General features: G+C 38.6%; 1 protein-coding gene across 12 annotated transcripts in view; it reads left to right on the forward strand.

Annotated features, from left to right (window-relative positions):
• B3GALT1 (beta-1,3-galactosyltransferase 1) overlaps nt 1-22841 on the forward strand; it is a 582447-nt gene that overhangs the window by 547622 nt on the left and 11984 nt on the right. For 5 of the 12 annotated variants that reach the window (XM_081261274.1, XM_081261272.1, XM_081261275.1 and 2 more), the window contains one exon: nt 21029-22380. The exons of 6 other annotated variants lie outside the window; for them this stretch is intronic. The gene's annotated coding sequence lies outside the window, so the exon portion shown is untranslated. Of the gene's footprint in view, nt 1-13196; nt 13325-21028; nt 22381-22841 lie in introns of those variants that run through there. One more of the 12 variants, XM_081261270.1, reaches the window with a different exon arrangement.

Below are 22841 nucleotides of genomic sequence, written 5' to 3' on the forward strand. Positions count from 1 at the left end.
GCGAGAGTATCAGTTCAAGAGTTATTGCCATGCAGATAGCAACTGAGGCCATTGACAGGAAAATACTTGCTTTCCGAAAACCAGCAAAACTCGCAGGGTGGTGGGGAAGGTCCTAGGACATAGCCTTGAGGAACTTGTTAGCAAAGGAGATTGTATGAGACTTCTCCAGAGAAAAAGAACCAATAGGGAATTGTGCAGGCTTGCTGAGTCCAAAATCTGGTGTGGCGGTCCCGCAGACTGGAGACTTGGAGAAGATTGTTGTCTGGGTCCAAAGACAACTGCTATAAAATCAGGAAGAAATGATGTTGCAGATGAACATAAAAGGCAGTGTTCTGGAGAATACCCTCCTTCTCAGGAAATGTCAGCCTTTTGTTCTATGCAGGCATTCAATTGACTAGATAAGACTCACCCATATTATACAGGGGCAATCTGAGTATATTCTCTGATCTATATATAAATTTCACCCCAAAACCCTTACAGAAGCATCCAGAATGATATTTGACCAAATATCTGGGTACTGTGACCCAGCCAAGCTGACTCATAAAGTTAATATTACAGAGACATGAACTAAAACCCAGAAAAGTAATTGCTTCCCAGGCTGTACCATAGGTACTAGGGAAATGACTTATACCACAGTTTTCAAAGAGAGCCCTAGAGTCAGACAGCCTGGGTTTCAATTGTCATGTCACCTTTTATTTGTCCTGTGACCTCAGGCAAATTATTCAACAACTCCTTGCCTCATCTGTAAAATGGAGATAGAGTTTGCCTCACTCTGATGGTTGTAAGCACTAAATTAGTGAATGTAAAACTCATAGAAAACTGACTGAACATAATAGGTGTTCAATAACTGCTAGCTCTTATTCTTAAGATAGGCAAGATTCATCATAGTTAAGGTCTGGTGGCAGCAAGGTCTGAGGAGCACAGAACCATGCCAAGGAAGGAAATGCCATGGAGGCACCCAACCTCTTCTCAGACAAGGGTCTGATGCATAAGGGGAGTATCTTCTGCATTTGTTTATCTTCTACCTCCGTTCCAAGACACCTGCCTCATGAGTGAGCTGTGACACTTTGGAAGTAAATTCCTTCTTCATTCTCTTCTGATAAGGCCCTAAAGGATTCCCTGTTAAAATGCAACTCCTACCTGAGACAACTGGTGTCAACCACTCCTAGTTTTATGTGACTTCCTTTTCTGGAGGCCCTTCTCCAGCTGAAACTTAATGCAGGATTGAAGAGGCTCCTGGTAGTTAGGAAGTCAGTGGGAGATGAAGTGGAAGGGAAGGAAGGAACAGGGAGGGTAGCAGGAAGAGGCCAGTAGACAGCAGGAACCCTGAAGCTTCCCCTACCCAGGGTTTACCCCATGGGACACTCTCCATCATGTCTCATGCCAACATGGTGCTTTTAAATAAGTATTAATTTTAAGGGTTTTTTTCTCCTATAATAAGCCAAAGTAATTTGTTCAGAGATAGGCTAACAATAGAAGACAATTCTCTTGCTAATTTCACACTGTCATACAGAGTATGCCATCAATAATTTTACCCTTAGGGTATGCTTTTCACTCTCGCCTCTGAGATGGGGATCCACCCCTTTTCTCTGATCTGTCCAGAGCAGTTGTTCAGAAATCACACCAATCTTTCCCTTAGCTCTTTAAGAAATTAGAGAAATTATGAATGTGCTTTTGATGTTCTTTGTCCAGGGCTTGGGGCAAAGTTTTAGTAAGACTTTGTATTGCTGTGAACAAAAGACCTGACAAGAACGATGTACAGGAAGAAAAGTTTAGTTGGGGCTGAAGGTTTTGGAGGCCTTAGTCCATGGTTGGCTTTCTCCATAGCTCTGGGTCCAAGGTGAGGCAGGACATCATGGCGGAAGGGTATGGTAATCAGGAAGCAGAGAGTGAGCTCTGTTCACCAGGGACAAAATATAAACCCCTGGGGTACAAAGGCATACTCCCAGTGACCTCAGCCACAGGCCACTCCAGCCACACCCTACCTTCCTAGAGTTACCACTCAATTAATTCATATCAGGGGATTAATCCACTCATTAAGTTACATCTCTCATAACCCAATCATTTCACCTCAGAAAAGTCTTGCACTTTCTCACACTTGAGCTTTGGGGATAAACTTCATATCTAAGCCATAACAGGCAGGCTATACAATAGCCCTCTTAATTCTCTACACATTACAAAGGTGTTGGATGAATTTTTCAGCTCATCATTCAATAGCTTCTGTGAAGTTGGCAAGTTGTTTTATTTTTATTTTTAAATTAAACACTGATAAGGATCTTGGACCATGATGAACTTAGAGATAATTGTTCAAATGGTTCTCCTCTGATTCCAATTTTGCTTTTTATTCTCAATAGAGTCCTATGCCATACATTTTTGCTCAAGGTGAGCTCTTTTTGACATTTTTCAGCTGAGAAGAGTGGCAGGCCACATCTGCATCTAGTTTCTGCATTTCTCAGCTACTTGTCCTCAAGCTACCTGGGGTAGGCCTGGGTCACACATGGGAATGAGCAGGGTCCCCTGATCCCAATCCTGTGCTCTGTCCCCACCACCACTCTGCCCTTAGTTCCTGGGGCATATTCTTCTTCTGCCTAGAAACCAGCATCCATCAGGCTTCCCCGCACCCTTCACACTTTCAGAGCCTTAGGAAGAGGAGCTGAGAGGGAGGGTGGACTCCAGTACTCTTTGGTTTCTCAGGGGCATCTTCTGGGACAATTCCCCAAGCATCTGAGCCAGTGCTGAGAAAAAAAAAAAAAAAAAAAAAAAGAGTCAGCAGGAGATTCTTTAATAGACTCAACTCACCATGCTCTAGAAAACAGGTATGGGCTTAGTAAAACATTTGCCTCTCCATACCCCTGAAGAGGTCTCTGAGGCCCAAACTCTCAAGGAAACCAGTGAGGAGACACTCTTTCAGGAGTAGGGTAAGGGCAGGGGTGAGCCAGTGGTCAGTACTGAATGAGGCTAAGAGGAAGGATGAAGATCAGGGATGGGATGAGAAGCAAGACTGTCTGAGGCACACTGGAATATTTATAAGTAAAATGTTTTTTCCCTATGAGCTACCAAATATTCTCCATACCAAAATAATCCTGCTTCATGTTCAGAGGCAGAACCCCAGGCCCCCGAAATACAAATGTGTCAAAATGCTCAAAAGTTAAGACTCAGCACAAATGGTACCTCTTCTACGTGTCAGTTGCCTCACAGGTCATCTCATTTATTGCTCAGTATAGCCCTGCAGAGTTGGGGGTATAGCTTGGTGGTAGACACTTACATAGCACACACAAGGTCCTGGGTTCCATCCCCAGCACAGCCGAAAAAGAAAGGAAGACAGCCCTGAGAGTAAGTTGACACATCCACCATCCACCAGCCAGTTGAGGAAATATGGTTCCAAAGATTAGGGTACAAAGAACAAGAAAGGTGCCAATTACAGCAAACAGCATTCAAGATGGTCCATTTTAGTCACCAAGAACAAAACAAAATGTAGTTGGTTCAGCTCCCATGGGCTAAGCCCAATATCAGGTGGAAATCTGTTATTGACTTCAAGCCCCCTAAATTCTCCCTGATTAGGGAACTGGATTGGTGTACTTGGCACCTGGTGAGACCAAACCAGCAAGATGAAGCTGAGCACCTCCAGCAGTGGGCAGTAGAAGGCCAAGAAGCAGGAAGCCAGGCATGTTCTCTGCAAATAATATTCGCCTGTGCCTCTCTCTGGCTATGGGCATGGCAATTCCCCTGCACTGGCTGGCCACTGCCCAGCAGTTTGCTTTTCTGATGGTGTGTTTATTTACAGCCTTGAGTGCACTATAACCAAAGTCCTTCCCAAACATATCAGGCATTGAACAAACCGGATTGGAAGCCATACTAATCCATAATTTCTAGGTTTAAAAATTTTAAAGGCATTGGGGCTGGGGTTGTGGCTCAAGGGTAGAGCACTTGCCTTGCATGTGTGAGGCACTGGGTTCGATTCTCAGCACCACATATAAACAAATGAATAACATAAAAAGGTCCATCAACAACTTAAAAAAAACAAAATTTAAAAAAAAATAAAAAAATTTTAAAGGCATCGAGAGTGGTTGTTGGGGTTAGTATTTGGCCACATCCAGTATTCTTTGCTGGGACTTTGTGACAGCTATTCTCAGCACATGTCACAGAATCCTGGAGAGAATGCTAAAGAGATAGCACAGAGAGATCTGGAAGCACAAGGAAGACCTCTGCAGGCAGTAAACCTGCCACGACCATAGCAGTGTGCTCTCTCCCTACCTCTTGAGCACAGGATGTTCTGAGCTCTCAAACAATACTTAGAATTAACTAATGGTTTATTTCCCAGGTGCCTCAACAAATATTTATTCAGCTGTGAACCAGAACTCTTGCTTCTCATCACCCTATGACTATGCCTAATGTACCTTGGTTCCCTGGCATCCAAAGTTTGAAAAGAAGTCAATGTTCAGTAGATTTTGGCCAAATGAGTTGACATAAACTGTATGTCATCCCAGGATGTGGAGAATGTCCTCTAACAAGAAACAGTCAAAAATCCTCCTTTACCAATGGAGTCTACCTGCCATCCTGCAAATGGCTTCTCTAATCTTTCCTAATAGCACAAAACAGCCTTCAGACTCTAGTGAAATGAGTCTAGCATTTGATGGACTGCCTCATGAATTAATGAACACCACTCTGTAGAAAATGTTCTGTGAGAATTCACAACGGTCAGAAACATGACTGGCAGAGGTCATATAGTTGAAGACAAACCACCATAGTAGTTACTGATATGTTTCCTGCTAAAGTCCATGTATGGGATGAATCTCTCATGGGTCAGATGCTCCTAACAGGTGAGCTAACCCATGTCCCTTTTTTGGTCACCCAGGAAAGTAAATAGGGAGCAAATGTGTTGAACTGGTAATTCTACAAAGACAAACTTGAATCTGCTGTAATGTTAAAAACTATAATCCCAGGAATAGCATTAATTGAGTGTTTACTGTGTGTTATGCCTTATGCCATAAGTTTTGCACATATGAGTCTATTGGAACTAGATGGTTCCCTGGGTGATGGGTTTCAAGAAAAGACAGGTGTACAAAGGTTCCTGAATGTTGCCAAGACTGTATGTATCTCATGCTCAAATTCCAGCACTTGGTGATTACATTTATAAATAATTCATGATGTTCCTTACAACTGACTGCCACAATCAGCCCATGATAATATAAAGAATGTGTTATTACAAAAACCGTGCTCCTTCTGTCAAAGCTGTCAAAGCTGCCCTCTGGTTCAAACCCAGTTCTCCTATATTTGTATGAGTCACTTTGGGTTCTAAAAAGTGACAATAACTGTCTTTTGTTGAGTGTTTATTGTGTTCTATTCACTAGGTCAGACATTTTTTTTAAAAAAAAAAATTTAGTTGTAGTTGAACACAATATCCTTTTATTTTATTTATTTTTATGTGGTGCCGAGGATCAAACCCAGTGCCTCATGCATGCTAGGCAAGCACTCTACCACTGAGTCACAATCCCAGCCCCACTAGGTCAGACATTTCGCTGAAATTATTTCTAATAATAACACATATCTAAAGTATTAAATATGAAGCTGGAGCAGGATAGAAGGTGGGAGACCAAGACCTACACCACTTAAAAATTTGGTCCTCAGGCTCCTGGGCTTCTGATTTCTCCTTTCCCCATTTTTGCACATTTCACTGAGGCCTTTCCTCCTCTTGGTAGTTTCCTTCTCTAACAGCCTCATCCCCAGCTCTCCCCTCCTCTGAATTGAGCTATGGATTTCTAATGGACCATGATAAGTGGTCAGTGTGGGGGAACCGTCCTCTGAGATGTGTAGGAAGAAAGTAGACAGGTGCATAGGATGAGTCAGGAAGAATTGTTAGGAAGAGAAGCCCTAGGAGGGTAAGGGCTCCAACAGGGGTACAGAAGGCCAAGTACAGTTAAGGAAGGAAATGAGCAGGTGGGGCAGGAGGTGAGCAGTAGTGCAGTCAGGGAGCCAGCTCTCTCCAGGAGGAAATTGACAGGCAGCAGAAGGGGCTGGCTATAAGCACCACAGAGTCTTCAGGAAAGAGAGGAAAGATCTTCAGGAAACTGATGAGTTTTCATGAAGAAGGAGAACCACCAGAAGGAGAAAAAGTAGTTTTTCCCAGTCAAGCTCCAATGTGGAGGAGTCCTATGTCAGATGACTGTATCATTTTTTGTCATCCTCGACAACCATCACTGGCCTCAGGAAGTCCTGGCCCAGAGAAATGTCTTCAAAGATGGAGCAAAATCAGATTCTCTCCAGCCCTTAACACTGGAGCAGACTTCTGAGTGACAAGCTTCACAGGGACCAACCCTTTTCCTCAGACCCAGGAGCAAGGCCAGAGTGGGCAGGCTGTGGGGCAGGCATACTATTGTCCAGATTTGGATGTTTAAAGACACCAAGTAGGTGTACAGAGGTGCAGACAATAAAGTTGGGTGGCACATGCCAGTAATCCCAGTGGCTTGAAGGCTGAGGCAGGAGGATTACAGGTTTGAGGCCAGCTTCAGTGACTTCATTCATGATAAAATAAATAAATAAAGACTTTGGTCACAAAGGAAAATCAAGGAGATATGCAAGGTTTTCCAGCCTTCAGTAAATGTTTCCAAGATTTCAGCTGAGGAGTTTTTGCACACTCATTTATTTCACACTTGTTCACAATTTTGAGCCACCAATATCAAGGTGAGTTCATTGTGCTGCATAGTTACAGATAATGCTACCAAGTGTAAATATCTGCTGTGTATATGGATTTACTTTAAAAAAAAAGTGGTTCATGTTCAGCGACTTCCTGTGTTGCACAAAGAATTGATTTCAAACTGTAAATATTTGAATATATCAAAAATATTTTTACATCAAAGCAAAATTGAGGGTGAGGATTTGATGTAAAAATAAACAAGCACTTCTTCACCTGTTTTTACAAACAGATTATTTAATCACTTTGATTTTAAATTAACAAGTCAGAAGGTCAGTCAATTTGATTAAACACACACATGCACAGTTAATTGATTTGGCAACTGAACTTCCTATTCCCATGAAGAAGCAGGGTGATGTAATGGTAAGAAAAAAGACCTAGCAGTTGGGCAGTCATCACTTGGGCTGGGGCTCTGCTACACACCAGCACTGAGAACTTGAGTGAACCTCTGAGGATCCCATATCTACATCCTAGATTCTGATGGTAATCAAATGACATAAAGTAAAAGAAAATAAGTATGTCCACTGGAATGTTCTCCTCAAAATCCAGTTATTACTATTGATAATTGTCAGATAACCCTAAAGCAAATTATTCATTAAGGCTTTGAAATGCCAACACTTTATTTAATGCTCTTATATATGGGAATTTCCTTATTGACTTCTGTCTCTCTCTTGTTTGAATCATACTTCTTAATAGTTTTCAATAGTGCCCTCTGTTAGCAATTTAATTCAGCACTGCTGCAGATTATAAGCTCAACTACTATTGCAGTTAATGGAAATTCTCATTTTTATGAGGTGCATCTGTTGTGACATCTGTCTGACACCCATGGAGATGATTCAGTGTTCATGAGCAAATTGAGTAATTACTATGTAATTACAACCTAAATTGTATAGTCACTGGTCTGCTCTCAAAATTCATATTTTTGAACATGATGTTAAAATCATCTGGGTTCTTCCAAAATGAACAAGCATGTTCTTAAAATGGTCAAAATAAGGATTTGATGTAAATGGCTATAACCAAAATAATGATGATGATGATGATGATAATAATAATAATCATAATAATAATCATAATAATATCTCTGGAAGTAAGAAAGTGGTGAAGAGGGAAAAAATGAGAGTGTGGAAATAATGTGTTAATAGAAGGAGAACAAACTGGGAGGGATATTTTAGAGGTGGATTTTTAAATGTTTTCTCAGCCATCTCATAAAACTTGTGAAATTGTTAAGTGTCTCTGGTTGGAGAAAACAGAGAAATAGGAAGAGAGAACAGAGATGCAAGATTTCACCTGTCCCAGGAAAAGCCCATCACTAGTGACAACTACTCAAGCTTTGGAAATCTGCTCTATAGGTCAAGTAGAGGACTTAATGATTCAAGAGATAGTATCTAATAGGCCTTGATGACCACTAGAGTTACAGTGCTACAGTCTGAGACCAGTGTTTTGCTAATTGGTTACAAGACAAATCTGTGGTATTTTCTTCAAAATCACTTAAACAACTCAATCAACAAATATTTATTAACCACATAGTATATTGAGTGTGTAATACATGCAATCTCTACTCTGGAAACAAGACAGAATATAAATAAGGCAGCAATATGAGACAAGGTATGGAAGGCTGACATTAGGTCTTGGTTGGCCTGAGTTAGAATACTGGCTTTCGGGAGTAGTTAGTGGGTTAAGCCCATATAAAGTTGCTGATATTCGACCATTTTTAAGCTGCATAAATGACAACTGTAGGTGTCTCCAACAAATGGAATTAGAAAAGTCTCTAAACTATTCTGGCCTTCAGCTTCATTATTTATAAAAGTGAGAATTAGAGAAAATGGATAGTATCTGACACAAAGTTACTACACATTAGTAGCAGTAATAGCTCTGTTATTACTTATTGTGTAAACAAAGGCAGAAGTGATGTGGAAACTTCCCACAGTGAATGTAGGAAGGGACACTATTACTGTGCAATGTGAATGGGGACAAAGTAAAGACAATGAAGCAGAAGCTACAAGAGTCTCACTTTTGACCACCATCTATTTAAAAATACAAACTTCACCCATGGTTAATGTTAGGACTCTTACTACAATGAGAGGTCTCATTTGCTGAAGCACAGGCGTTTTTATAACCAGGCAAACATGTATTTGATGTGTGTGCTGATGGGGACAGAACCCACCAGGGCTTTGTGCATGCTAGACAAGTACCCTACTACTGAGCTGCACTCCCAGACCCATGTGACAAGTTTTTAAATTGAAGTTTTATGCAGAACACCAACCTTCAATGAACAGCCTATTAAAAGTCAGTTACTCTATAATTGAATTAACATCATATGGTTACAGTTTTAACAGCAAAACACTTTCTTAATAAATAAGTTTCCCAGAGTATTCAAAAGTTCTATCTAGCCAGGTATGGTGGCCCTTTCCTGTAATCCCAGTGGCTCAGGAGGCTGAGACAGGAGGATCATGAGTTCAAAGCCAGCCTCAGCAAAAGTGAGGTGCTAAGCTACTTAGTGAGACCCTGTGTCTTAATAAAATACAAAATACAGCTGGGGATGTGGCTCAGTAGCCAAATGTTTCTGAGTTTAATCCCTGGTATCCCCCCCCCCCAAAAAAAAAACAGTCCTTTCTAGGGGTGGGGTGGGATAAGTGCAGTGTAGTAATTATATTTCTGAGAATTCCCCCCAAACAGGTCCATCATATGGACATCAATTATTTCCTTTGGGGAAATGGCAGCTGTGAGCAGCAACATTAGAGGTGGCAGCAGGGAATGAGCCAGAGCTATTAGTCAGTTTGCTAAGTAGAGACAGGAAGCAAGTTCAATGGAGCAGAAAAGTTTCCTGATCTGTGGAGTTGATGGAGAGAAGGAATGTGATAGGTTTCTTAAGGGGCAGGCAGAGGGCAATGCGTAATTTCGCCTCCCTTCACTAAACATGCCTGTTTACCAGAGATGAATCAACACCTTAGATTACACATTATGCAAATGATGGCAGTAATTTGCCACCTAACATAGTCTCCCTGCCAGAATTTACATCCACTCCCACTGTTGTCTGTGGAAAGTAAAAATAGACATGTTCCCCTTCCCTCGTTGACTACTTTGTCTTTGAAATATGGTTTCATCTAAACCCACAGCTCAGAGGCTAAGCTATATGGCAGATGGCAGTGTCTCCCACAGAGGTTTTGAACCTGAAACTCACAGGCTAGGAAATTAATTTAACAAAAACAAAAATAGAGGAATCAGTGACTCTTGAAGAACATGCAGTGAGTATCTCAAATGAGATTCAGAAATATTTCAGTGATTACAGATCAGATAAAAATCACTACCTGAAGGTAACTATTTCCTGATTTGTTCATTGAAATAACCCTGGGCAATAAGAGAATGAAGTGTGGGGTAAAGTCTGTTTTCCTCCACCACTGAAATAGCCAAGGATTAATGTGGAAACAAGAAATTGGAAGTTACCTGTCCATCCTAATGTAAGTGCTATAAAAAAATCATTAATTGACCAAGTCCCAGGAAAAACTAGAAGATAGTTGTTGAAATTATACAAACAGGTTCTCCACATGTTAAAAATGATATAAGTAAACTTGATCCGATCCAGGTACAAATTCCCAAAGGAAATACTGAAAACTTTTTCCCTGAAGTTCCTAAAATATATTTTTTTTTTTTTTGCAAAAGGTTCTGTTAATCCCTGGAGTCCTAAATCACCTCATAAAACCACTTGCAACCTGAAATTTGGATTTTAAGGGTAAAATCAGAGTTTTTAAAAAAGTCAAGTTCAAGGTTGCATTTCTATATCACTGAGGAGTTGAACTCTTTTGGAGAGTGGATTTTTATAAAGAAAACTTTGCTGCACAAAATAGGGTATGTTATTTTCCATTTCAAAAACACTTTCTAATGTTGGTCAAGTTAAGGCAATGGTATTCTTACAGCCGTATAATCTTTTTTTTTTTCACATATTGGGTTATTTATTTATTTATTATTTATGTATTTATTGGCTTTTCATTTTGTCTTGATTTAACAACTATTTTCTGAGCATCCTGTAAGTGAAAGACTCCAGATAATGGCTGGGAATACCATAGTATCCCTTTCAAGACATACACCTGACCCCTTGATAGCTATCAGATATATATGGACTTGAAATTTATAGAAGAAGAATCCTATTAAAAAAAGTAGCCTGGTTTGATAGGTCCTAGAAAATATTCTTTATAAAATGTGGTTAGAAGTTTTTTTCATGATTCTAGTATTATTGCTGATGTAAGTCCATACTTTATTGGGCTCACCCACCCTCCCCTCCTCACTTCTCCCCACCCCCTTAATTTTTAAATTCCATTGGTCATTCAGTGAGGCTATAAGAGGAAACTAGTTCTTGTCTATATATAACCATCATATCTAAAAAGTTCACATTTTTAACAAAGCTACTATATGGTATTATTATTGCTGCTATAAACCTAAATAGACTGAAATGAGCAAATATCCAAAATGTTGATTAGCCAGTTACTTTACTAGTGGCAGGAAAAATTTATCATTTCCAAATTATTTTTATGATAATATTAAAGCTGCTGATTCAGATGTGATAATTTATGGAGCAGGAAAAATATTTCCAATGCTCCGTATAATCTTTATAAATACTCAGATGAAAAGAAATCTCCTTTCTTCTTATCATGAAGACTTAGTACATATAATAATGCTTTATATAACCATCTGTCCACAATGAAAACTTAAGCTTGATGGCATCCAAATGGAGCCTAAATTTTTCTTTGTAAAAAGCCAGTCATGTCTGAATAGTGATAACCATAGATCGCATCCTTTGTAAGGGCACAACACAGCAAGATGGAGAAAGATTGGCTTGTCCCGATTCATCTGTCCCTGGAAGCCATAGTGGAATCTCTTTTCCAGAAGACAGCAAATCTCATAGTACAATCAAAGACTTGTGCTTTAGCTTAGATTCCACAGATTCTTTTACTTAAGTCCCAAACAGTTAATCCTTCTCCCATAAGATATAGTCGTGAAGTTTCTGAATTAATCATGTTTCATAAACATGATGGCATCCTAACTCAAACCCAGCACTTAAGGATAGGGCTGACATTTTCAAGCAAGATAAGAAGCTCCTCCTCCATCTAACATCTTTGTTGTTGTTGTTTGTTAATTTATTTATTTTAAGTAGGTATTTATGACAGCAAAATGCATTTTGATTCATTGTACACAATTGCAGCACAACTTTTCAATTCTCTGGTTGTACACGATGTAGCATCACACCCTATGTGCAGTCATATCGGTACCTAGGGTAATGATGTTCATCTCATTCCACCATCTTTCCTGCCCCCTTGCCCCCTCCACTCCCTCCTTCCCCCTTGGCCAATCAAAGTTGTTTTTTTTTTTTTTTCATTTTTTGCCTCCTCCCTCCCTGTTTTGGATCAGCATCCACTTGTCAGAGAGAACATTCGACCTTTGGTTTGGGAGGTTTGAGTCACTTCACTTGGCACAATATTCTCCAACTCCATCCATTTACCTGCAAATGCCATGTCATTAATTTTACTGAGAATGACAGCTTGATCAACATGCCTATGTGAGACTCATAGCCTCCTCCAAAAGATTTTTGAAACAGACCTTTTTAAAGAGTTATTCAGGAGCAATATCTTCCACCCAGTATTGGGCACAATACAGGTAGGCACAAGATCCTCACTTTTCCTTTTCCCCTTCCAGGAAGAAAGTCAACTTTTCTGTTTCATTCACATCTGGCATTTAGTCATTGTGAACCCCATTTTTATCTGAAGGGATAGTGCATTTAGAACAAGAAAGGCAATAGGATTAAACCTCCAATTTGGCAAATTCTCCAGAGACACGGAGATTATAGAGGTGCTCTTTCTCATTTCCTAATTAGCAAACCTGACCAAAATGGCATCACCACACTTGCCTGAGCACTTCTGTGCAAAGTACAAATGAAATGTATCAACCATCTGATGAGGATCAGGGGCCCCACCCAGATACCTCCTTCTAATAGACAGTGAGACTCACACACCAGATGATTTTTAGCCAGCAGCTACTGAGCCATCTTCCTAATTAGGAAAGTTTCCCCAGACAAGGGTATAAGAAATCAGAATGGTTACAATGAGTATAGGTTTTGAGACTTTGTATTTGCAAAGAGAATATTTCAGGGAGAGTGAAGATAAAGTTAGCCATAGAAAATAAGGATGGGAAGGCTAACATATTTAAGTAACTGTCTATATCATAACATATTACCTTTAAGATAATAATTGTCTTTTCTTTTTACTTGTCTTTGCTTCATTAAACACCCGGCACTATTGACTTGACTTTGTCCTGGTTTTTAAATACTTGAATAAAATGTGATTCAGCATAAATGTTAACAAAGCTGAAAAAAAAAAACAAATGAATTAAAATTCATTTCCTGAGGATAAAATTTATTCCCTGGGATACATAAAGATACATGTTATTATAAAAAGTTACTTTGTACAGAGAATGGTGGAAACATACTTTATGTTATCATATTTTCTCTAAGACAATAAAAGGCAGTGGTCAAAACAAGAGGAAAACACATGAGATGTCTCCAGTTCTTCAGATATGAGCCTGAGTTTAAAATCCTGGAGGGAAGCAGAAACCACAGCCTTTCAGTCACACTTCCTGCTGCCTGTGAGTAAAATTCATTGCACATGCAATATGACTCCAGGAAATCTTCCAGAATCTGCCTGCACAAAGCAGTGTACCCGCACAATATCTCACACACATGTCATGACATTTATTTCATCACTCCCAACACTTCATTGCAATAAATCCTAAGTGACTACTCTGTAGACTTCATCTCCTTAGAGGATAGTAGTTACATACACATAGTAGGGACAATAATAATAACAACATCCATATTGGCTAATAAATTGCATTAAAATATTTAAAAGTATTTATGACTTTCTTTAAATGCTAAAATTAATATTAGTACTTATTAAGCATGAATGTGTGCCAAGACTGGTATTGTGTGCTTTCCTGAGATTTATTTTATTTTTATGAATCTGAAGTAGGCACACTTTTCTCATTTTAAAGCTGAGGAAATAATTGGTGAGTGATGTTATAGCCAACAAATAGCAGAATTTGAACTCAGGTTGTCTGACTACATGATCTACAGCTTTGACCTTTCACAGTTCTGCATTCTGGTGTAAGACCCTTACATGCTTTTCAAAACCTCTGACAAGAATCTAAATTCTCAGAATGTAAAAAATGTAGTTGCAAATTTTCATAAACATTTGACACTTAGAAATAGCCAGGTATATCTAATCCAATTTGACTTCCTTTATATGACTATTATTTCAAGATGCTTCATAGTTAGGTAAACTAAGATGAGAGGAAATTAAGATATGTCTGTAAGATAGTACATCTGGGGCAAAGTTTCATTTAGACCAGGGAAATCTAGTGCACCAGTCTACATCAGGCCACATTTGAACAGATACCCAGAGGACTCTTACAGTGAACCTCCAGACAGGAATCCTCAGTACTTGTCAATCAAATCATTATTGGACTTGATTCATCACTACTACCAGTATTGCTGATCTCATCTTTATAATAACTGCCCCTCTGATGCTGAGGATGCTATTTATGGTATAAATGATGTGGGCATTTATTTCAGGATAACCTCTGATAAATGACCTGGAAGACTTCGAAAAGAAACAGGGAACTGTTTTACACTGCCACCCTAAAGATTCCAGATCCCATACTCTTCTTATCTCAATACCAGAAAAATTGACTTAGTGCTGTCCTGTGGACTTGAACCATAAACTACAGGTTTCAATGGTCAGAATCATTTCTATGAAATACTAGTGGCCTGGGAATAAGTTGTAGTTGCAGATTGATGAGCCAGGTTGGGAGTTATGACTGGCACTAGTGCCATGAATATGATTTCAGGGACTCCAAACAGCAGATCATTGTTGGTGCCTTTGTTCTCAGACTCCACAATTGAGACCTGTGCTGTCTCTAGGATAAGGCTTTCTAGAACCAAGAACACTCTCATCTGTTTTAATAGTCACATCACTGCAGTCTCTGAGAATGCTAATAGACTTGGGGAAAGTGTTAAACTAAATATCCGACTGTGGAGGAATGATTACATAAATGGAATATAGCAGTCACTGGAAATGAATGGCATGAGAGTACATTATAGCGTGCAAGAGCATTGATGATGCTTGTTAACTGGGAAAAACGCACATGAAAGTGCACAGACAACATGATCGCATACTTACAAAATACAAATGGGAAAACAACTACATCTACTTGTCAGCAATGCTTATATCTGCTTGATAGGGTTACGGTTGATTTTTCTTTTCCTTTTTGCTTAATTTTATCCTCTGCGTTTTTTGTCTTGTGCATGTATCAGTTTTGTAACACTAAAACAAAAGCTTTCTCAAAATCAACCATCTTAAAATATTAGCAAGAGAAAGACAAAGCAAATCAAGAGCTACAAGGTGCCAGATTTTTAAACTTAAAAAAAAAATTGATGCTCAAACAGGATTATGTTCACCATTAAAGCAGACAAAAGACTATGTCCATCCCTCCCCTCTCTTTTATAAAAACAACAAAAAACGTACATTAACAAAACAGTGATGATAGTCATTTACAATTTCAAGAGGGAAGTCATGGAGTATCTTAACTGCCTAGTTGGTGTGGCATCCCAAAATGTTCCCAAGAAAGTTCTGTGGGCCATGTTAGAGTTCTGTCTTACGATCTTCAAGGGAACAGATCATATTAAAGATTCTGAGCAGTCCTGCTGTGAATTCATCTAATGAATTTTGTTTAACCCATGTTTTCGTCCATTAGCATCTCACAATCCAAAGTAATAGCAGCACTTTGAAAAACTTGTCCCAAGCCTCTACGAATATACTACTCCTACTGTGCATTTACTGACATGCTTAGCTCTATAACCCAATCATAAGATTAAATAATAATTCTAATTTCTGACAGTTACTTAGAACACTGCTCTAGAGCTCTCTAGGGACCCAGAAGCGAAGATACTTCTCCATTTGTCTTCTGGGACTGACATATGCCTGGGGAGCCATGGAAATCATTATTACATTTGTGCATGATGCCCTGAAAACTTTCCAGTCATTAGAGTGTTATTCTTCACCCCATTTCTGTTACCCCCCAATGCAATTTTTTTTTCTCTTGTATTTTTCAGTAAATAGCTTTTTATATTTTTCAGTAAATGGCTTCTGAAAATAATTTTCAAACCAACTTAACAATAGTTCAGAAGGTAACTTCCTAGAAGGGCAGTTTGGGCAGTGAAGTTATATTGTCTTCAAACTTTTCAGTGTAGATATTCTTCCTTGTAGTTTGGATGTGACGTGGAGTGAAGCATCTTGTTAGGGGAATTCATAGAAGAACACAGCACAGTGGCTACTGCAGATAATGACTGTGGCTATGGTAACTCAAGGTGAAAAATACTATTTGCATCACTTTATCACTCCTCAGAGATGCAATTTACACATGCTGCTGCTGTAGCTGGACAAGACGGATGTAGTCACCAATGACCCACCACAATAGCAAGTCAGATAATATATAAAAAAGCAGTTCAGAAAGACATTCAGGAAAGAATAATTCGAAGATCTGACAGTTGACAACCTGTGAAAAACTGATAAATATTCACCTCAGAGAAGGGTCAGATGCTATATTATATTTCCTGAATTTCTCTTGTGTTCATGGTGTGTGTGTGTGTGTGTGTGTTACCTTCCACAAGGAATATTTTCCTAAACACAGAAACTTTATATTTTAGCCATAAAATCTATTTTTAAATCCATTTTTAATCTAGAAACATTATAATGAAGTGATATTTGTTCAGGAATTAAATCAGAGGCAGAAATTTGCTTTGAATGGCACTGTGAAAAGAATCAGGCATGGGGAAGATATCACATACTGCAAATGTAGAGCACCTTTTGAGGTATCTTTCCAGCACATAGACACTTATTTATAATATCTCATCAAAGGACTCTTGTTGATGCTATTATCAGATAACAAATTACTGTTCATGGCCAACTGGATGTCATTTACTCCAATTATTTATTTATCAACTACAATGCTCCTTGAACTATGCTATTATGCTAAAGCATAGTGATAAAGAAAGACATAATAATGAAAGGGGGAAAATAGTGAAAAAGATAAAAATCATTGCCCTGAAAGAGATTATAGTTTATCAAAGAGACACTGTTAAAAGCAATTCAGAAAATTAGCCTATTGATTAAGGCATCTTCCCCTATGATATAAGAAAATGATCTACGTAAATACAATCGATGGAGGTATACTGAAGATGAAGAAGTGATAAGGTATAATGGAGGAAAAGGTGAACTCATGAGCAATGACTCCCTTTCATTCTCAGTTTCAGGAAAGATGTATTTTGACTCATATTTTTAGAGGTTTTCATAGCTGGCTCCATTGTTCTAGACCTGAGATGAGGCAGAACACGATGGCAAAAAGGTGTGGAGGAGAAAAACTGCATAGTTCATGGCAGTCAGCAGCAGGGAATCAGAAACAAAGAAGAGGAAGCCTGGGCCAAGATAAAGTGCCTAAGGACATGCCCCCAAGGAACCATCCCTTTCTACTAGTTCCCGTTAACTACACTTTCTACTACCTCCCAATAAACCATTCAAATCATGATGCCTCAATAAACTGAACCACTGATGAGGTCAAAGCCCTTCCTAAAGGTCGCACCTCTGGACACTGCTGCTGGGGACAAAGCCTTCAATGTATGAGCCTTTGGGGAACAATGCAGATCCAAATCATAACATAACATTTTACTTATAAAGTATATTATATAATCCTAGAAAGTAGTAGGAATTCATTAAAGAGAAACCATTGCTTAATGTAGTATTTCAAAAGAATTAATGACTAAATGTTGTAAATTTGATTTAACACATCTTAGGAATTACATGCTATAGTATTGTACCCAGTCATGAAAATGGTTACCTTTCTGACTGAAGTGAAATAGGAAAGAATGGCAAGAGATCATTTTTTTTCTCCTTTAATTTCTGATGGTTTTGCATTTGTATGGTGTCATGTGTATTTTCAAAAAGGACTATTTCCTTTTATAATTGACCAGTTTCTAACTATACTATTAGAGACCTTTCCTAAATTCTCCATCTACAGAACTTGAAAACTGTCTGATGGACTTTCAAATTATGTGCTAAGAGAAAAAGAAATGAAATAACTTAAAATTTCTTAGAAAAATCACTTATAATCATCTGAGCAGGTCTTGGTGAATAAAAGACTATTAAAATACAGTCTTTAAATTTAAAATAGCCTCAGAATTTCATAGAAATTCATCTCTAATGGTCCAAGCAAAATATCCTCTGCATGATAAATTTTACATTTTAGCAGTTTTAGTAACGACCTGACATCTCAAAATTGAAGAAAAACAAAGTTCGCATCTATATAGGTAAACATAATGTCATTTATCTATTTATTCATTCATTTTTACTTTTTTGTGGTCTTCAACAGACTCTGTCTTACACACTGGTTTAGCTTGTCCATGAGATAAACTTCCCAGTTTTTCTGGAAAAGTAACAAATGAATGAGAATTGAAGTGTGTTTGGGTTAAAACACTGTGCTCTGAAATATACCATTTTCCAAAGAGAGGGGGAGCAAGATAGAAGTAAAACTTCTCCCTTCAGTATAAGGAAAAGGGCAGTACTAAAAATAGGAAGGATGTGAGTGCATCAACCCATCTTCCCAGAAAACAATGTTGGAGAGAAAATAGCAGAAGCCATGTACTCAAGAGTGTGAGTGCTGATGAGTGTGAGTGCAGAAGTGAAGAGTATCCCAGTGTATCAAAGGCAGTTGACACCAGGGAGGAAGGGACTGGGACACTTTCCCGCTTTCCTCAGAATGCCATGGTGTGTTATTCTGAGAGGTTCAGGAGTTAAATAGGTAAGGAAATGAGGAAGACACAGGAAAGAGCACTCATTTATGCCATGGTGTGAAATCAAGAAGGAAACTGACAATAATTGAAGGTAATGTCAGGGTCAAGAGAAAATCTGGTTGGTCTTGGTCATTTTTCCAAGCAAAGGAAAGACAGCATTTCTAGAAACAAAGGAGGAGCTAGCAAATAAAGAGACTAAAAATCCCAAATGTGAAAGAAGTCTTTCTTCAGGGGGGATTGCAAAGAAAGTACCAGCATCAGAATTCCTCATCAGTGAGGGTTCATGCAATTCTGAACCTAAGTAATATTTTAAGAAAAAAAAAAATTCCCCAAGATTTCATTGCCGAACTTCATCTTGAATGTTTTCTATCAACTGTTGATTCTGAAGTTATATTAGAAAAAAATTCTAATGTTATGTCACTTAGTGCTAATGATAAATAGACAATGACATTTCCTCTAACCTACATGCCCCTTCCTTTTTTCTCAACACAAGTGCAAGGCCTTTTTATACCAGGCATAAAAAATGAAATTGAAAGCTTCTTATGAAAACAGTCAACTGGAGATACCAAGTGCTATTTTTTTTTTCTTTTTGAACAATAGCCAAGTAATCAGTCAAGATACATTGGCTGATCATTCCTCATGAAACATTTTATAGGCAATCCTTTCTGACTTTATTTATCATGGTTTTTTTTTTCAAAGAGAGAGTGAGAGAGGAGAGAGAGAGAGAGAATTTTTAATATTTATTTTTTAGTTCTCGGTGGACACAACATCTTTGTTGGTATATGGTGCTGAGGATCGAACCCGGGCCTCACACATGCCAGGCGAGCGCGCTACCGCTTGAGCCACATCCCCAGCCCTATTTATCATGTTTATATGAATAGTGACAATGCTTTACGTTCACGTAGCACTATTCAGCTTGTAAATATTTTCAAGCATACTATCTCACTTGGTCCTTACAATGACTCTGCAAAGCCCAACCAGTTTTTAAAATTCTCATTTGATCAATAAGGAAATAGAAGCATAGGTTTTCAGGGGCTTCAGATCTGATGACTAAAATTGAGGAGATGAGTCTGGGTCTTCTGATGACATAGAATTGATTACCTACAAAATAATATCCACCGGCAGCATCTACATAAAAATATTTGGGGCTATTTGGGGTTCTAATAAGCTGATATTGTTAAGGGAGCATTTGAGTTAGAAAACAAAAAGGAAGGAAAGGAAAAATCCCAAATTCTCTTCCCTATGTTATCAGTTGTTTCATAGTACTAATATTATTCTTTTGAAATAGTACTTAATATTACCTCTCTGCAATGAACTAAGAGATCTCCCTAGACTTTTACATTTTAGACAGTAAATGCATGAACACAGTGATTTTTTTTTTCTGGTTTCTAAAGATGGGCATTTATATCAGCCTCCCCCCACAAAAAAAAAATAATAATAATGGGACAAATGAATACTCTTTTGGTATCACATAGCTCATCATTTTAAAATTCTCCCAGCTGCTGTTTATATTAGTCAGATGTCTTTCCTCTCATCCTCTTCCACATTTCTAATAAAAAATACTGGCATTTTCTTTCCCAATAGAGAAGCTCCACCCGAGGCTCAATCTGACTACCAAGCTTCCAGGCGCCTATGATTAAATAAGTGATTGCTCTTCCTGTCTCTAAAAACGTGTCTTATATAAGATACAATATCCATCACTGCAAAGGAAGCCAAGCATTTATTTAAAATAATGAGATATCCTCATTTTCATTTTTCCCTGAGAGGATTGTAGCGATGTTAAAAAATATTCTCTGAATTCTAGAACTAGGGCAACACATTGATTTGAAGAAAGCTATAATCTTCCCTTCTAATTTGAAGTGCACATTCTCCTCGTGAAATAAAGTGTGGCTTTCAGAATAGCAAGAGCCCTGAGCCCACACGAAGACACCCCATCCCTCCTCTCTCTCAAGTTGGCCCTATTCTTCCCAATGCAGGAATTTATACAGATCTTTTGAATAAATGTCAAGATATGTTAGTTGTAAAGGAGAAAGGTTCAAACCATTTCTTCTAGATTTGGGAGGGAAATGATTTCAGCTGCCAAGTCATGATGAACTTACCATTTGCTTTTTGCCACCTCCTGCTGCACATGATCTATTGGGTACGTTCAATTATGGGGTCTCTTTGAAAAGATTCATAATTAAATTTTTAAAAGGAACAAATTAGCTCCGTGTCTATCTTTGCTCCTAAGGGCACTCGGGGATTTCAACTTCTGCAGATGGGCATGGCTCTTTACATAGCCAGAGGACTCGCTTAAAAGAAAGACTGGAGAGAGTCATCCCCTGTCACTCAGAAAGATAATAACTTATCGAGCTGGATAACGTAGTGGCTTATGAAATTCTTCCTTGAAGGACCATTATCTAGTGTTAATTGTACTTTATTTCTTTCTCTCCTGTGCTTATTTACAGCATAATTACCAGAACAAGAAAAAGGGAGAGAGCTGGGCACATCAGGATAACCATATGCCAAATTAATGCAGCCTACTAGAAGCTCTGGCTTAGGGGGCTCATTCATCAATTAGTTCTGTTGCAGTCTGAATTCCTGTGTTTCCCCCAAAGAATGAAGATGCTTTGATTTCACTCATCTACCTGCTCTGAGGAAAGTCATTAGAGATGAACACATTTTTCAGAAGGGATTTTACTTGGTACTGTGAATCACCAAAGCCTTGCCCATTGCAAAAGCATCTCATAAGCAGAAGTAATTAGTGCTTCCTTGCCACGTACCCCCCTTTTTCCTGTCTTGCCTCTCTTTGAAATGGTTGCAATGACTACTTTTTCCCAACTGTTCTCTCTTCACCATTTTTTTAATGTTAGTATGCAAATTTATTTTTATTAAAACCACTTTTGTAGTGCCATGTACTCTATGAATATCCCAAATTGGCTCCCAATAATAGAAATGCTGGTAATTTGAGATGACTCAGAAGAATGGTCATTTTCTCCAGAAACCCAAGCCAGTATCTCAGGAACTGTCGGTCTGGGAAATGCCACAGTCCTGGCTTGTCTTTCTTGACTAGTGTGAATTTTTAAAGGAGTCAGAGGAAAAAGAAGGTGGCAGGCCTGAAGGACTACTTAAAACTATGACACACTTCATATGGTCGTAAGCTGACTTTTCTTTCTTTCTTTTTAAATATAAAAATAAACCAAATTTCGTGTCCCTTTTCACATTTATGTTTTACTCTTCTTCGAATGCTAATTACAAGTTTTTCAACCTTTGAAAGTTTAGTTTACCAACCAAGAATTTACTTGCTTGTTTACCAGCTTAAATCAGGAAAAATTAAAGTGTGAAGGAGAAGTGTCTGTAGAGCAACGTATTTCATTACTGCTACCCAGGAAAGTGGATTCAACAGGTTGAACTGTGCCCTGCAAAAGAGATGTGTTGAATTCTTTGACTCCTGTACCTCAGAATGTGACACTATTTGGAAATAGAGTCTATAAACAAGTAAAGTTACAAAAAGGTCATTAAGGTGGACAATATGGTGTCCTTATAAAATGGGGAAACTCAGGAACAAAAGATATACACACAGTGGAATGCTACATGCAGATGAAAGCAGAGATCAAGTTGACACATTTACAAGCCAAAGAATGGCAAAATCTGGAAGAGAGGCATGGAACAGATTCCTCCTCACAGCCCTGGGAAGGAACCAATCTTGCCACCCTCTCAACCTTGTAGCCTCTGAAACTGGGACACAATAAATTTATGTTTTGAAGCTACCCAATTTGTAGTACTCTGTAATGACAGCTCTGGCAAAATAATACAGCAGGTGACATCTTTAGCTCTAGAAGCAGGAGGGGGCAGAATGGTCATAGCTGGGAAATACAAAGAGAACAAAATCCAAAAGAGCAGGAGGGCAGAGATCAGAAGTAGAAAGATGCTCCTACTGAGGCATTAACTACAAAGAGCCAAGCAAAGGTGACAAAAACGTAGTAAAGTTCTCAAAGACTGAACCAGAGATGACTGTCCATTCCTTAGAGTGTCACTGATTTATTTATTTACTTATTCATTTATTCATTCATTCATTTCCTGGTGCAAGGCATCCAATCCAGGACTTTGCACATGCTAAGCAAGTGTTCTACTGCTGACATCCCAAACCCTCCAATTTATCTCCAGTAGCCTCTCTCCTTCCCACCATTGTTTAGTCTCTGTCCCATTATTCTACTTTATCTACTAAATGGCATTTCTTACTACCTGGGATGAATTTTGTATTTGTGTAACATATTATCA

This window comes from Spermophilus citellus (assembly GCF_964194105.1).
Source record: "Spermophilus citellus genome assembly, chromosome: 11".
In the NCBI taxonomy this organism is placed as follows: Eukaryota; Metazoa; Chordata; class Mammalia; order Rodentia; family Sciuridae; genus Spermophilus; species Spermophilus citellus.